This window comes from Protopterus annectens, chromosome 4.part0 (genome assembly GCF_019279795.1).
Source record: "Protopterus annectens isolate FY-2018-M chromosome 4.part0, PAN1.0, whole genome shotgun sequence".
Lineage (NCBI taxonomy): Eukaryota > Metazoa > Chordata > Ceratodontiformes > Protopteridae > Protopterus > Protopterus annectens.
Window position 1 is genome coordinate 855,072,463 of NC_056733.1, and position 17,937 is coordinate 855,090,399.

The following is a 17,937-nucleotide window of genomic DNA, read 5'->3' on the forward strand; positions in this document are numbered from 1 at the left end:
AAAATTTTAAAAAAAGCTGGGAAAAATCAGAAAGGAAGGGGTGCCACTTGGGAATCATAGCACTCCATTATTTGACCCCAAAACTCGGTTAAAACCGAGTAATTCTGTACGGTTGGGTGGTATGATATACATATATGTATGTATAGACATATCTATATATGACAGGTGATACTGAGCATGGAGCAACAGAATTGCTCTCTGTTTAAGTGTATGAGCATGCTCAGTGGGATTGTCAGTATTTATAAACTGACTCCAGCCCACACTTACCTATACTCCAGTCCGGGATTTTGTGTGTTACAGACAATGACATCTATCCCTGTTTTTGCAATACTGCACTTCAGTCAAATTCTCCATGGTGTTCTTCAGCTGTCTGATGTAATTAATATGTGACAGAAGTTAACAATGTTACACCACACACAGACTGACAGTCTATAAAGAAACCAACATAATAATACCTTACATCCAAAAGATGTAGATACTTCCATATTAGAACCATTAACACCATCACCCAAGCTAACTTCCCTTGTCCACTGAGCCACACAAGCTGCCAACCAGAGAGGAGTCATTCATCACATAGGGAACAGCATAAATATATATGTTGTTATTCCTGTGTTAAGTGACATACAATATATGATCGATTTCTATGTTACTGCCCTGAAATTGCCTGCACTGCTGATATACCACTGAGTTACTGTTAAAGCAGTTATATGGGAACACTGCTGTGTTGTGGGTGGGGGAACAACACTGCATGTTCTGCTGGGATACACAGTAGTCCAAATATCATGTAACCCCACTATTTAACATCTCCCTCGACTGATGTAGTGAATATTCCATGCACAAGACCTAATGAATATTAAAGGACACGTGATAGTGGACTGGGTATATGTAGTCCCACTTGGATGTTACTTGTGTCTAAATAGCCCCGCTAAATTTACTTGCATAAATGTAGCAGAACCATACATGCAATATAATATCATACTAATCCTTACAAGTACTGTGTAGGTTAGAGACTTACCTTGTGAATGCAGAAGTTGACAGAAGTGTTGCTCAGGGCTGATTATGTGTAATGTAAGCAGTACACAGCCAATACATGGATAAGCACAGTTTGTGTGGGGTGGCTGGCATCAATTTTATTATATATATGTGAGTAGGAGTAAGGTGTCAGTCCCTAGGTCCCCAGGTTCCTAGGTTGTCAGTGAATGTGCTATGCATTGTCTCTTAGCCAAAGCCAGGGGGTACTGAGCATGCCTACATCTGCCTAAAGAGACATTAGCAGGGGATTCCTCTTCCGGGTCCTCCTCTGACTGTTGCTGTGGTGACCTAGGTACTGGTGGCGGGTTGTGTATTCCTTCCCTTTGCTGATCCTAATGCAGCTGTTTCCACAGGTTAAGATTGTGTAGCATAGCACATACTGTGAATATATGTGCGCATGTGGCTGGAAAGTACTGCAGGGCTCCACCAGATATATCTAGGCACTGGAACCGTGACTTCAGAAGTCCAAATGCACCCTCTATGATGTTCCTAGTTTGTGTGTGCCTCATTATGGCATTCTTCTGTGGGTGTGTGTGTGCATTCCTGATTGGTGTCATCATAGGTTCATAGGTTCATAGGTAGGTACTAGGATATTGACCCTATGGCCTATATAAGCCTAGTCAAATGGTACCCTGGCTTTCACCACCAAAGAAAATTATTTTCCTGTGCCTCTGTCAAGCAGAGCCACAAAAGTGATCCCCGGGGTGAATTTCCTATCTCCCATCCAATCATCAAGATTTTTCCTGAAGAGTGCTAATGAGGAGCTTTATTTGATATAGATAGGTAGTTTGTTCCAGAGTATGGGAAGTCTCTGGATCAGGAATCTATCCCTCCAGCATGTTATTTGTATTGTGATGACAAGGTTTAGGTCCCTAGTGCATGTAGCTCTGAGGGACTGGGATTGCTTTAAGTGGAGCATGTCCAACAGCTCTGGGTTTTACATAGCTTTATATATTAGGCAGAGATCGCCTCTGAGTAGGCGATATGCGACGGAGTAAAGCTGGAGTTTTTGGAGACAGTCTGTGTAGGGCATCTGTTTGAGGCCATTAATCCTCTTTGTGAGGTATTTCTGCAGCCTTTCCAGTTGTTGTAGATGTCTTGTGAGGTATATACCAAAAGAGGCATTGTACTCTATAATGGGTCTAATGAGTGATGAGCAGAGGGGAACAATGACCTTTTTTTTTCCTGGATGAGAAACCTTTTGTGATGAGGTGTGTCACACAGAAGGATTTCCTGACTACTGTGGTGATGTGATTATCAAAGGAGAGACTACTGTCCACCTGTGTCCCAAGGTCTCTTGTCACACTTTCAGTGTTAAGTAGACTACCCCCTATGTGGTAGTTCATGGGTGCAGAGTTTTTACCAAAAGGGATGACAATGCACTTTTTGGCATTGAGCTTGAGGCCATGGCTTTGACACCAGACATTTGTCTCAGTGAGGCCCTTTTGTAGGATATCCACATTGCTAGGAGTTTTGAGTATGGCTCCTAGTTTGCAGTCATCTGCGAACTTTGTTAGCCAAAGACCTTCTGTGTTAGCCTGTACTTCAGAGAAGTAGATACCAAACAGGAGAGGACCCAGGACTGAACCCTGTGGTACTCCACTTGTCACTGGTCTGAAGTTGGATTTAGAGTCTGCTACATTCACAATGTGGGTTCTGTCAGTGAGCCAGTTGGCAACCCATTTTGTGACATAAGGATTTATACCTAGTCTAGTGAGTTTATCTATAATTCCAGAGTGGGGGATGGTGTCAAAAGCCTTGGCGAGATCTACATAGGCTGTGTGAACCACCTTACCCTTATCTACGGCTTTGGTGACTGCTTCAAAGAAGTCTATCAGGTTTAGCAGACATGATCTGCCTTTTACAAACCTGAACTGGGTAGGGTCCAGAATTTGGAGATTACTAATGTCATTGTTTATAAGATCCATGATGATATGTTCCATAGCCTTGCAAAACAGGCTCACCAGGCTAATGGGGTGGTAGTTCCTGGGATCCGTGGTGGCTCCCCCTTTGTGGAGTGGGATAACCATTGCTGTGCATCATTCAGTGGGCGCAAAGCCTGAGGTGAGGCTATGATTGAACATGGTACTTAGGTGGGGTGCTAGTTCGTTCTGTAGTTCATGTAGAATGCAGCCTGGGGTGTTGTCAGGTCCCATGGATGCTGTGTTCTTGGCTTTGGAGAGTGTGTTTTTTACCTGTGCAGTCGTGATTACAGGAATTTTGCATTCTTCCAGTATAGAGATGGGCCCTTTAGGGGGTGAGAGATGGGTAAAGTTAGCACTGAACCTATATGCCAGGATGTTGGCAATATCAGTTGGTTCTGTATATTTAGTGCCATTGTGCTGTAACTCAGAGCAGATCTGAGTGTTGCCACTGAGATTCTTGACATAGCTATAGAATGCTTTGTGGTTGTCTTTAGAATCAGTGGCAATTTTGTTTTCGTAACTAGCTTTGGAGGATTTTATGAGGGATCTCAGCTTCTTACTGAGGCTGACCAGGGAGTTCCTCCAATCATGGGATTTTTACTCCTTTTTGCAACAGTTTCTTTCTTCTGTTGTAGAGTTTGTTTATGGCAGAGGACCACCTTGGCTTCCTTTTTTGGAGGATAGCATCTTGGTTCTGTTAGGGATTGTATGATCCATGCACTCTTATAAGTGCTTATAAAGTGCATTTGTATAGGATTCAGCAGTCGTACCTCTATTGGTTGTCAGCATGGGTGTTGTGAAGTTTGCCACTTCTGTCTTAAGAAGCGTGAAGCTAGCTTTGAAGAAAATTTTTAAGGTGGTTTCCCTAATGGGGGGTGGGGGTGGGATGTGGATGTCTAGGGTGATTAGCTTGTGGTTGGATCTGACCAACGAGGAATTGACCTCTGGTGTGGACCACCAGTTACCCATGTTGGTAATGTCCAGATCTAGGATATTGCTGCCCCTGGTGGGAGTGTGGATACGTTGATCCAATGTGTTGGAATTTATGAATTCCAGAAAACGTTGAGCACAAGAGTTGGTAGAAGAGTAGTTTTCCCAGTTAATAGTGGGATAGTTGAAATTGCCCATTATTAGGGTGTTAGGTTGTTCCCTAATATTTCCAGTGTATCAAGAAATGAGGAGTGGGAATCCTGGGATCCAGGGCATAGCCAGCATTCCCCAGTAAGTGGTTGTGTGAGATGTCTCCCCTAGCAAACTTCTGATACAGTTGTGATGAGTGCCAGATATGGGAGTTGTGATAACTAGCAGTTCTGCCAGCACACACATTCAGGGTAATCCCCTGGGCATTGCACATGACCTGGCAGTTGAAGGAGTGGTACCCCTTGCAGTTGATGTATATTCTACCCCCCTCACTGGGTGGTACCTTGATGTGTACATGAGCTCACTCTATGGCACCCAGTACTTCAGGGTAGTGTGCTACATGGTAGAAGTGTTGCATATTGCTGGTCCTCTCCTCAAGGATGAGGGGAAAAGATATGTGCTCACTTTCATGTGGTAGCATGGCATCCAGGAACTGGTGGAGTATCCTGGATGCAGATGCCTGTGAGACCCCATTCATGTTCTCAGTTGGTCTTTTGAAAGTACCTGTAGCTAGTAACCTAAAGGCTACACATACCTTTGTTCCACTGGGATGGGTTCCTCTCTGTTGGCTCTGGGTCTGAGTTGAGGGTGGCATAGCTCAGTGAGTTCTTGGATTATGTTCCTGTCTACCCTGTAGTGCTCTACAATCTCTAGCTCACATAGCTCCTGGAAGGTTACCCTGGGCCTGAACACTCTTCTCCTTCTCTGCCTAGGTCTAGTGTCTACAGAACCACACTGACTTCAGCATCTAGCACATACATATGTAGCAGACCTGCAGCAGCCCCTAGCTTTATCTCAGTTAAAATTCCCAAATGTGTACTCCAATGGTCCAGAGTATTGGGGAAAAATTAGAATGTAGGGTGTATGCATACTTTATACAGCTCTGCTGTAGATGCAGAATGTGTGATTGGCTAACTATGATGCATTCCACCTGCCTACAATATACTTAACATCATTTAATAGCCCTATTCAGTGCATGACACCATGCACAACAATGGATAGCTTATGCAAAGGTCAAAATGAGTAGCTGAATACATCTCGTTTTAAGGGCACACTCAACCAGGTGGCACACATTGCAAACATGTGCACATAAACTTAAAAGAGCTTAGAAGTGAGAGGGCACACCTCCTGATGTCAGTCACATCCTGTGTAAACATCAACATGGTCTAAGATCCTACAAGAAGGGGATATGTGGACACAGTTACTCCTTTCTGCTATTCAGTAACTCCACCTCATTTGCATACATATTCATGCTGACAGCCTTGAAACTACACACTTCATAGCCCTATGACCTTAGCAACAGCAGCAATGCACCATTGTAGGGATCCCACACAAGGCCCTATAATACATTTCTGTAGCATAGTATAACATTCTTTTTTTTCCTATTTTTTTCTATTAAGCATGTTTGCGCATGGTGGGGTGTCATGCAAACACACTGAGATTATTAAAATAATAATTTAACTGTAATCTGTCTGACATATTATTTTGCTCATATGTGTATGTGATATTACATTTTCAGGGGATTTATGTCCACATTTCTACAGTTTTACACCCCCTTTTGTCTGTCTAGACTCCTGTACATAGAATTTTTCTGCATACACTCCAGACAGTGACAAGGGGTCTGAACAGATGCCTTACTTTATTGGATCACTCTACCTGCCTCATTTGCATGATATTCACCTGCTTATGAGGTGATTTGCATGCCACGGAATTTTCCATGTTTGTGCGTGCATGTGCACTGCTCAGAAGCACTTACTGAATCTTAATATGTTTGCATCCATGTAAGCATCTCGGCACGATGTCTACATGAAAACAATGTGTAGGCTTTATCAAATTCCCCCCATTGACTTCAATAATTGGCTTAGTTTCTGGTGTTATTCAAAGGGGATCCAGTTTCATGATCCATAGACCTTGATGATTTGCCAGAAATGGTCTTCATCGGTCACCCCTGGGATTTTGACTACTGGCAAAGACCCTTTGTGTAAGTGCCTTTTTTAGGTAATGTCACAAGAGCAAAATTTCCAGTGTAAAAATTTAATAAGAAAACAACTTCAAGGTTATGCTGCTAAACTCTAGGAGTCTTAGCATGAAATTGCACATACTGGAAGAAGTCCTCACCTTGGAAGATGCTGACATCTGTGCAGTAATGGAGACCTGGTTCAAGGCTGTGGAGTGTACCACAGCCATACTGACTTGCACCTCCTACCACATGTTCAGACCACGAATGGAAGGAGTGAAAACTAAAGGAGGCAGTGTATCAATATTCATTAATGATAACTACACCTCTAGATTTGTTAAACAGTATGATTCCCTGGAGACACTTCAGGTGCAACTAACTGTTGGTCGGACACCTATTCAAGTCATTGCCAGCTACTGGACCCCCTCCATGAATCAAGACACCCAACCTGCCTATGTGGATCTACTGGAATCCATCAAGATACATCCAAACACCATAGTTCATGGTGATTTTAAGGGTTTATATTATCATATTGCACGCTCAAAAGAGCGAACAACAGATAATCAACCCCATGTCAGTGAAAGCTTACAATGTTGAAACTTCAGAACAACGATTATTTTCCAATAGAAAACAATCGCTGTTCTGAAACAAAAAAACCCTGTAAAACATTACTTAATGTAGGGGGCTTCACCCCCACACCCCCCTACTAGAATATACCAACTCTGAGATCGCACTACAGTGCCAAAAAGGCAAAGTAGTGAAAGCGGCCAAACGAATTCTTTCCAAGGGAAAGAATTCGCTGAAAAGCTAATTCGCTATTCTGCCTTTTTGCACTTCACAGTTTGACAAAGACACATTCGACAACCTGCATCTGTGACAGTGTAATAGGTAGCCAATTGTAATTACTTATCCATTGACTGGGTAAATTACTCGTGCTCAGAATCACTTGCCCAAAGGTTCCTCGAGATCATTAACTCCAATGCCCTGGATCAGCTGGTGGACACACCAGCTAGGGGTGGCTACATCTTGGATCTGCTTAGCAATATGGGAGACTGCTGTAGCACCCCCACTGTGAGGTCTTCCCTTGTCAAATCTGACCACAAATCAGTCTCATTAGAAGTAACTATCAAACTGGACCCCCACAACAGCAACTAAACTAAAAAAAATTCTCCAAAGTAGATTATATCCTTCTAAGGGATAGTATAAATAGCTTCACTACGCCTCCCCCCTCAGATGGACCTGGAAACAATGGTTTTTACAAACACCTGTATAACTGCATTGACATGGCCATATCTGATAGGACCAAAACAAGCTCTTTAAGGAAGAACAAACCTACCTGGTGGACCACTGACATTAACAGGCTTTACAATAAGAGGAAGAAATTGTTGTCCAAATGTAAGAGGAAGAATGCCCTAAATTGGAAACACTCCCTCCTTAGCTTAAACAAGCAAATAAAACTTTTTGTGAAGTCCTCCAAATCAAACAACAAATCTAAATTAGCGAGCTCAACTAAGGACAACCATAAGGCATTTTTTAGTTACATTCACAGCCTAAAAGGTAAGACCCAGATTTGCACTGAACTGGTAGTTAATGATACCACATACAATGAGTCTGTGGACATAGCAAACCTGTTAGCCAACAGGTTCTGTGAAAACTTCACTCCTCTGTCCCCACCACACATACTCCCTGACATTCATTCCACCTGTCTCCCACCTTGTATCACTAGACAGCAGGTCATAAATGCTCTCTCTAAGGCCAAACACACAGCATCTATGGGACCTGATAACATCACAGGCTGCGTACCACATGGGCTCCAAGAATTAGCAACACCATCGGGTAATCTTTTCAGTCATAGTCTAAGCACCAACTTTGTCCCACCTCAATGGAAAACAGCCACTGTTATCCCCTTGAGAAAGTCAGTGCTTCCACTGACCCCAGGAACTACAGACCATTTAGCCTGACTAGCCTTATCTGCAAGGCCATGGAGTGAATCATCATGGACCTTCCTACAATGGGGTCAGGCCAGGCCTAGGGGAGGATGGCCCCCTGTTGTAGAAGAAAGTAGCAATCCACAAAAATCACAAAAACTGATAGGCCAAAGAAGAGCCATAAAGATGATAGAGTGAACTGTTGAGGATAAGAAAGAAATTATGTATTGTTACTATTATGTAAAAAGCCCAGAATTTCCAGACCCAAAATATGCAAAGTGATTAAGAGAGAAATTAGAGGAAAGAAAATACTGCTGCAAGAAAAACTGTCAGAAACTTCAAATAAAAACTTGCATTCATTAACATAACATATTTTTGAAAAACAGTATATAGATCAAGAATCTTTGATCTGTTTGGAAAAAGAAGCATCTGAGGAAGTGCAAAGATATAAACAACAAAACCAAGGGATATTTAAAAAGTATAAAAAAGAAATATGGACATGGGAAAGAAAGAGAGATTTAATATGGTGTAATATTTATGCAAAGGAAAAAGCAAAATTAACCAATACAAAAAGAGCAGCAACAAAGCTATTTGAAGAGAAATACAGGCAAAGGAATCCTGATATGGCAAACTTTACAATACAAAAAATAAGAAGACTAACAGGAAAAGTAGAAAGGGAGATTAGTAATGGAGAAGTCAAAGAAATAGAAACTGAGGTTATGGAGCACCCGCAAAGAGAAGGATTCAGTGTAGAAAATCCAATACAGAAAGCACCACATCAGGATAAAGCAATGGATATCCAAATTAAGGGGAAACCAGTGGAACAGGAAGCAACTGGTCAGGTGCCATATCAAGATATTTTGGGGCCTTCTACAGGAAACCAGTATAAACGTTCACTTGAAGCTAGACAGCAAGGAAAGAAACAGGAAACTGTGGAAACCCTGATGCAGTCAATGTTGAGGAGTGATAGGCCAGTAAGTTCCCATATGACAGAACAATGGATGGCACAGGATGAAATTGAAGAAAAGGTGCCACAGGAAGATGCTATAGAACTTTTTATAGAATGCCTACAGGAAATGGAAAACAAGGGATATGCCCTCAGTTTGGAATAAAATGAGCTAAGAGAAGAGTTGCTTGATTTAATAGACATGGATAGATATATTAAGATCAATGAGATAAATAGACTGCAGAAGGTCAATAAAACCCAAAAAGAAAGACGTCTGAGAAAACAAATGAATGCAGTAATTAGGACTGTCCATAGAGATCCATATGATATAACAGAAGTAATCAGGATATATTACTGTGCAGCTAAATTAATAACTGATAAAGTTCTACCACAAGAACACAGGGTAGTGAGGGAAAGGAAGGGGAGAAGTCGAATACCATCATAGAAGTATCAAACAGAGAAAACTATAAAGCAATTAAGACAAGAAGTGTCACTGTTAGAAGAATATAGAAGAGGGAATAGATCAACAAAAATACTAAGAAAGATAGAGGTGATTAAAGCAATGCACAATATTAGAACAGACCAGGATCTATCATACACCATTGCAAATAAACTAAGCATTTCAGCACAGGTGGAAAAACTTAGAAGATACATAGATAAATATAAGGGAAAGGTACAAAATAAGCACTTTATTGATGACCCAAAAATGTTTTATAGAGAATTTGGAAATAAGGTAAAGGGAATTGAAAGACCACCAAAAAAAAAGAGGAAGTAGATACATTTTGGAGAAGCATCTATGAAGATCCTGTGGAACATAACAAAAATGTTAAATGGATAGAAGAAGTAAAAGAAAGAACAAGAAGTTTAAAAGGGTCTATATTATATATTCAAACGTTCAAAACTTCGAATCTCATATGTTTGACAACATATGATCGAAGTTTAAAAGTTCAAATATATAATAAAAAAACAAAAAAAACAAAAAACTTACCTTAACGGTGCAGGCAGGAGAGCAAGCCCCCCTGCACCCCACACGCCCCCCTACTTAAATATACCAACTCTGAGATCGCACTTCAGTGCAGAAAAGGGAAATTCTCCCATTCTGCACAGAACGGCGATGTTACATTTAACCTTCGAACTCTTGAAATGTCGATCATATGGTGTTGACCATATGACATTTGACATTTCAAGCGTTCAGAGTTCTAATAGGAACCTGTTTAAAAGTACAGGATATGAAATTGGATGAAATAACAGCCAGAGAGATTGAAACAAAGTTAAGAAAAGCCTCTAACTGGAAAACTCTGGGTCTAGATGCAGTACCTAACTTTTGGTTAAAAGTACTGACATCTTTGCATGAGGATTTAGCCATGAATAAGAACTTTTTATATGCGCACCCCAAACAGACACCAACCTGTCTAACAACAGGAAAAACAATGCTCCTACTTAAGAGTGAACCTGCTACCCTAAAAATTATAGACCAATAACTTGCCTTCCGACGATGTATAAACTATACACGGGAACTGACGCTGACAGAGTTTATAGTCATTTAGAAGAAAACTCAATTATGGCAGTAGAACAAAAGGGCAATAAAAGAAAGTCATATGGAAAAAAGTATCATCTATTGTTAAAGTTATAGTGGCAAACTGTAAAAAGGGGAAGAATCTAAGTATGGCATGGATTGACTACAAAAAAAGCATTTGATAATATCCCACATTCATGGACAAAAGAGTGCTTAAAAATATATAAGATACACCCTACACTGATTGACTACATTACAGTAACCATGAAGCAGCGGCAGACCACATTGCAATTAAGCCATGATGAAGGAAAGATTATTATCCCAGGCATAAAAATTCAAAGGGGGATATTCCAGGGTGACTCTCTGTCACCATTGCTGTTCTGCCTTGCCATTAACCCATTATGCTATTTACTTAACAGCTTAGGCCATGGCTACAATTTGGGTCCTAGAAAACAACAGTCTAAAGACTTCTCATCTTCTCTTTGTCGATGATTTAAAACTGTTTAGCTCATCAGATGAGGAACTGAAAGCACAGCTGCAGGTTGTCAAAACTTTTTCATATGATATTAGAATGTCATTTGATTTTGATAAATGTGCAAAAAGCAACCTTTAAAGCAGGAAAACTGCAGCACCAGTAAAACATCACTTTGGGACAAAAATGTGATATAAAAAAACTTGAGCAAGATGGAGTGTATAAATACTTGGGGAATTGATGAAGGATCAGCAATAAAACATAAACAAATGTGAATAAAGCTAAGTAAGGAATACCTTAGAAGACTTAAATTAATCCTGAGAGCAGCGTTGACATCTTGGAACAAGATTCAAGCTATAAACCAGTTTGCTCTTCTTGTCCTAACTTACAGCTTTGGAGTGATTGACTGGCCCCAAAAAATGTTGGCTAGATTAGACATTAAAACAAGAAAGATGCTCCATGCTTATCAAATGATCTATAAAAATCACTGTATATCAAGATTATATATTTCCCATTCCAAAGGAAGGATGGGCCTCCTTGAAAGTGATTACATGTGCAGATCTGCAATCATGGGACTCTACACATATCTACTGACCTCACAATATGCAAATGTAGTGAAAGTTTTGAAACATGAGGAGAATAAATCTAAGATAACTTCTCTGCTTAATTTAGCAAAAGCATATTGACGTCAAGCAGGAATGGAAATCAAACCAGAAGTAGATAAAAATCAGGCAGCAACTGAATGTGCCAAAAAAAAACAAAAGAAAGACTATAAGGTGAAGGACCAGATGAGAAGGCAAGAAATATGGGAAAAGCATAAATATAGTTGCAAGTATAGAAAACTTCTAGAAGAACCTCATGTTGATCAGGAACAAATGTAGGAATGGTTAAGGAGAGGCAAATTCAAACCAAGAAATGAAAGGTTAATATTGGCAGCTCAAGATAGTGGGCTTTGTACACACTGGTTTACAAAGTCCATTGAACATGTGGGAGAAACAGACAAATGTAGGTTTTGTAAATCTAAACTGGAAACAGTTACACACCTAGTTGCTGGTTGTGACACACTAATGGTAGAAGGACTGTATACTGAAAGGCATAATAATGTGGAGAGACTGTTGCACTGGGGATTGTGCAATCATTATGGTATCAAAGTGGCTGAAAACACTGGAAACATGAGCCACAAGGCATCATAGAAAATTATGAAGTTTATATCACATAAGATTACCCATTACCAACAGTTCAAAAGATAGATGCTGGAAAACTGGATATAGTAGTCCAAGAAAAGAAGACAAAAGTAGCATTGATCACTGAAATTGCCACAAGCAGTGACTACAGTGTCTTGCGTACAGAGAAACACAAAGTCATAAAATACCAGGATCTGCAGGCAATGTGGAAGAAAGATACCCAGACAGTTCCAACAGTAGCAGGAGCAACATGTCTTATAAAAAAATAATCTACAATTGCATTTAGATATGTTACCAGTCCAAGTAACCCCATACAAATTGAAGAAGTCACTACTGGACACATTGTGGGTGCTGCAAAGAGCACTTTTGGCTGACATCAAGGATTGAAACAATACTAATTTCATGGACTTTAATCGTACTTTGACTTAGGAATGGGGTCCTTTCCCATCATGGTATTAGAAACCAAAAAGATTTTGAGAAATTAAAAAAGGGACAGACCTTATCAACAAAGATATAGGTAATCTCCAAACACTTAACCCTACTTAGTTTGGATTTGTCAAAGGGAGCTCATGGCTGTTAAACCTGGTGAACTTCTTTGAGACAGTCACCAGAGCCTTGGATGAGGGGAAAACTGTGCATACAGCCTACCAGAACTTGGTCAAGGCTTTTGACACTATTCCCCACTCAGGCATTATTAACAAACTCACTCAGATAGGTATCAACCCTTATATCATTATGCGGGTCACTGACTGGCTCACAGATAGAACCCATGCAGTCAAAACATGGGAATCCATATCCAACAGCAAACCCGTAACCGGTGGTGTTCCACATGGATCAGTTCTGGGACCTCTACTGCTTAGAATCTATTTCTCCAAACTACAATCAAAAACTACAGGTCTTTGGCTGACAAAGTTTGCAGATAACTGCAAACTGGGAATGGCCATAGAATGCCAAACAATATCAATATCATACAAGAGGGTCTTATGCATCCAAATGATTGCTACCAAAGTGGTGCCCTTAAACTCATCATCCCTTTCAGTAAGCACAATATTCCAGGTAACTACCACATCAATAGAAAAACCCTAAGCATGCACTCAGTGGTGAAGGACCTGGACACACAGTTTGACAGCAACCTTACCTTTGATCTCCATGTCCCTGCAGTGGTAAGAATGCCATTCTATATTGCTCATTTATAAGTAAGGGCATTATCTCCAGGAAAAAAAAAGAAGTTATAACCTCCCTGTACTCTTTCATCATCAGGCCAATATTTGGGTACAATGCCACTTTTGGTATGTACCTTTCCAGGCATCTGCAACAAATGGAGAAACCACAAAAGTTCCTCACAAGTAGAGTTCAAGATCTTCAGCATCTGTCCTATGTGGATCAGCTGAAATCACTGTCACTTTACGCCTTTTCATTCAGACTACTGAGGGGCAATCTCTGCCTTGTAAATAAGGCAATCCCTGATTCTGCTTTATTGGAAATGCTGCATATCCGTAAGTCCAATGGCTCACTGGTTACTCACTCTAAAAACATTAACCTGGTATATGACATTAATAGAACCTGCTGGAGGGACAGATTTGTCTCCCTGAGGTTACCTCACCTGTGGAACAGACTCCTAATTCATGTCAAGCAGAGCACCTCTTTGGCCCTCTTCAAATGCACTCTGGATGATTGGATGGGTAACCATAAATTCACCTTGGGGCTTCCACCTGTATCTCTCTCTTGAACAGGGGCAATAGGTGCTGATCATGGAAACAAGGGAAGAACTTGGTTAGGCTTGTAAGGCCCCTAAGGCTATTAGCCTAGTAACTTCCTAAGATCCTATGAATAATCATTTTCAGCAGAGGCTCAGGGAGAAATCTCAAGAGAGTTAGAGATCACCCAATAAAACAGTAATATACCTGTGATTAAAAATAGCATATATGCTTACAATTTGCATAAAATACAATAAAGCATGAGCAGTCAACTGTGATGAAATAAAAGAATGACAGATATGACAATCAGTATGTACAAAAGTATTAGAAGTATAGTTATTATGCTAGGAAATACATAAAAATAATAAGATAGAAGTCCTACCAAGAATAGGGAAAATGCAAGCTGTGAAATTACAGGTTGATAGTATGATGAGTGACATAGCTGGTTTTAGGCACCAGTGAACCCTATTGTTACTGGGGAATCCCCATTCCTAGAGGGGGGCTCCCAACCATAGCAATTATCTTAATATTTTGTCAAACCAACAAAAGCTGGTATAAGAATATTGTATACTTCAAAAATTACTGACAACCAAACAAAACGAAAAAATGAACTGCAGAACTGCTGGCAAAAAAAACAAGTAAACCAGAAGCCAAAAATTTAGCGCTTTCATCCACTGTTTAATACGTGAACTTCCTCAGAAACATTTTCAAGTGATTTCCAGTTCCTTAAATAACTTACTAAACAGGAAATGACATCATGACCATCAAACTGAAAAAATAAACAGATGTGATTTTCTACAAAAATGAAGTATTATCATAATAATAACAAATTAAAAAAAAAAAAAAATATATATATATATATATATATATATATATATATATATATATATATATATATATATATATATATATACAAATGAATGTATATACACATATATACACATACATATGTATAAATGCAAAAATACAGTCGTAAAAATGCAATGTAAATTCATGCTGTGTGAATAGCATAATAATCAACTTGAACATATGAAATGCATATCCAAAGACCTCTCCCACGTAGACACAACAATCACATGCATGCACACACCCACACACACACACACACACACACACACACACACACACACACACACACACACACACACACATGCACATGCACACACACACACACACACACACACACACACACACACACACACACACACACACACACACACACACACACACATAGAACTAAACAGTCACTATGAAAATATAAAATACACATGTAAAAAATATATGTATATGTAAATATCATAAAAAATATATGACAATATAAAAATAATAATGATATATACACACAAGTACACACACCGAAATGTATATAATATAATATATATAAAATGTAATATATGTATAAAACAAAAAAATATGTATAGATATGAATAATGTAAATCATATCATGTCTCTGAAGGGAATCAGAGTAATATGAACATGTATGTGTGCACACATGTACAACTCACACAAAACACACATGGATCACATGCATATGGTCTCAAACACCTATCTATAGGTGTTATGTTATGTAAAAAAAAACAACTTTAAAATACACTTCAGAACATATAGAAAGTTATGGCTTCTTGAAAAAGCTGATGAGTAAGGCAAATGTGAGAAAAGGAAGAAAATGTAATGTGTATGTTATGAGGAGCCAACAATGGGAAAAAAAAAACAGAAGGGGTAAACCGAAGGGTGTATGTATGTTTGTGGGGGACTGAAATAGTAGGCTGTGCGTAAGGCACCATTTCACCTAAGTTCAGACCTGTACTTAGACTCATTGTAATGTATCATTGTTGCAACTAAATGTCAATAACTGTTGATGTCCCTTTGTGAGTTGGACCATCATAGTGTACTGCACAGGTCTGTTCTAATGTAAGCGCATTGTAGTTACAAGTCAGTCTGTGCATACTACACCTGAAAATTTGCAACATGAACAAAAAGGTTGTTTAGAAGGAGTGGCAGTGACAGGGTGGTAGTTAGACTGGAAGTGTCTACGGGGCCCCCAACTTGACAATTGCTGGGGGCCCCCAAAATGCTGACACTAGCCCTGGGCAACATTATGCAACATAACTAATCCCTTAGCACATCTCCTAATGTGAAATGAAAGAAAATACTTTACTTTTTTATCTGGTGACATTGTCTTAATTAAGGAACAAATGGGTCGGATATTTAATCAATACACACCAGCCAGTCTTTCTTCACCAGTGTCAATATATTTTATGACTAAGAAAAGCAAATAAGTGTAATGAAGACTTCAATACGTACCTTTAGTTCCCTTATTCTTGGTCTCTGTAACAGGTCGGATAGGTTGCACTTAGAATTCTTTTTGATAGGATAAGTAGTAACTTCTGCTAGGAAAACTTTTTAATGATTATATATATTAAATATCCGTCTCCTCCAAGTCCTGAAGTTAAAGTGTATGACTTCAGTGCAGGTTGCAGTCTTTTCTCCGATCCTCTGTTTTATACTCAACTACAGCTGCCAACTCAAAATGAAACCGAGTAAAGTCAATTCTAAGGAGCCCCACCCTTTACTATAAAATGAATGTCAGGAAACTGTTGGACGAGGTTACTATGGCAATAGCTCTAAAAGTGGAAAAGATACTCATGACAGTCACATAACACATACATCCTTATGCCCTTTTGTTACATAACTGCATTTGTTTTCCTCCTCGTATATATGCTGTATTATTAGTGCAAGCAAATATGAGTGCTTAACACTGACATAATTTAAAATGCTTCCTTCACTGTAATTACTGAATCTAGTGACTGAAACTGCTACACGACCTACACACACACACACACACACACACACACACACACACATATATATATATATATATATATATATCAGTGTGTATGTGTGTGTGTGTGTGTGTCTGTGTGTGTGTGTGTGTGTGGTGTGTGTACACACACGCACGCGCACACACACACACACACACGTACAAACCTTTCTTACTCGCTTCCTTAATGTTTTATTTTTATTTCCACTTCACTACAGTCATTGTATATGACACAATATTTATTATCCTATGACACAATATTTATAATTCTATAATTCCAGCAAATTAGAAAATTAATATATATTTTACTTACATTCCTCTTTTTGAAAATCGTCTGTCACCTATTCAGTCTTAGGATTTTTTAAACTGATATTTATGGTAAACAGTACTTAAACATTAATTTGTCAAAAGAGATTTTTAATAAATATAAATTAATGTATTTTAACTATCTTATGTAATTTCTAGATAAAATTGCCTATAAATTTTAATAAGTGTTCTACATGTTGTTCATTTGTTCCACATTATGAAAGATTGCGTTCCTCATTTTGGAGACAGAAAGACTAGAACTATGGTCCTTTCCTTGCAGGGTGAACCAAGTGATTGAGGACTATCTCAGAGAGGAAGCAGTCTGTGAGTTAGAATAAATATAAGTCCTGGGCTCTCGTGCTAACTATCTGGAACCTGCTTGTATAGCCTAAGAAGCTTTTGCACTCAGAAAATCTGAGCAGTACACTCTGAGAGCTGAAAGCTGTACTCAAGACAAACAACTCTGACCTCAGAAAATAAAAGTTCCCAATAAGAATAATTTCTGGTTCATAAATCACTCATGCTAGCAGAACAGGAACATTGTATAGGAAATTACTATATGCATTGTCTCAGTTCATGTTGCTTGGAATCATGATATGTACTTTTTTTTTTCCAAGTCTTGGATGCTCGACTTATGTGTATTTAAATGTTCCTGGATCTCTTTCCCTGGGATGTCACTGAAAATGAAGAATTCCCAGGTTGACATTCTTGGTCAACAAAAACAATAAATAAATTAACTGATGTGCCTAACCTAGCTTTATCGGAACCATTATTTTACCATGAACCTAGCCTGTTCCCAGCAGGTTATTAACTAGGGATATTTATTCTTTGGAGGATATTTCAGTTTAGGGAGTACCGTCTTAGATGGTGGATCACATTACATCATACCATCCCATAAACACTCCTATGATCTTGCTCCTCAAAAATAAATACTTTATCATTATTGGGTGTGTGATGTCCCCACTCTGGGTAATCAAGGAGCCTAAATCCTCACCACTAACAATAGAGAAGGA

General features: G+C 39.3%; 1 protein-coding gene across 1 annotated transcript in view; it reads right to left on the reverse strand.

Moving 5' to 3' along the window:
- LOC122799626 (guanylate-binding protein 1-like) overlaps positions 1 to 16,322 on the reverse strand; it is a 1,262,734-nt gene extending 1,246,412 nt beyond the window's left edge. The window contains exon 1 of the mRNA XM_044068814.1: positions 16,102 to 16,322. The gene's annotated coding sequence lies outside the window, so the exon portion shown is untranslated. The remainder of the gene's footprint in view (positions 1 to 16,101) is intronic.
- Positions 16,323 to 17,937: the final 1,615 nt, after the last annotated feature.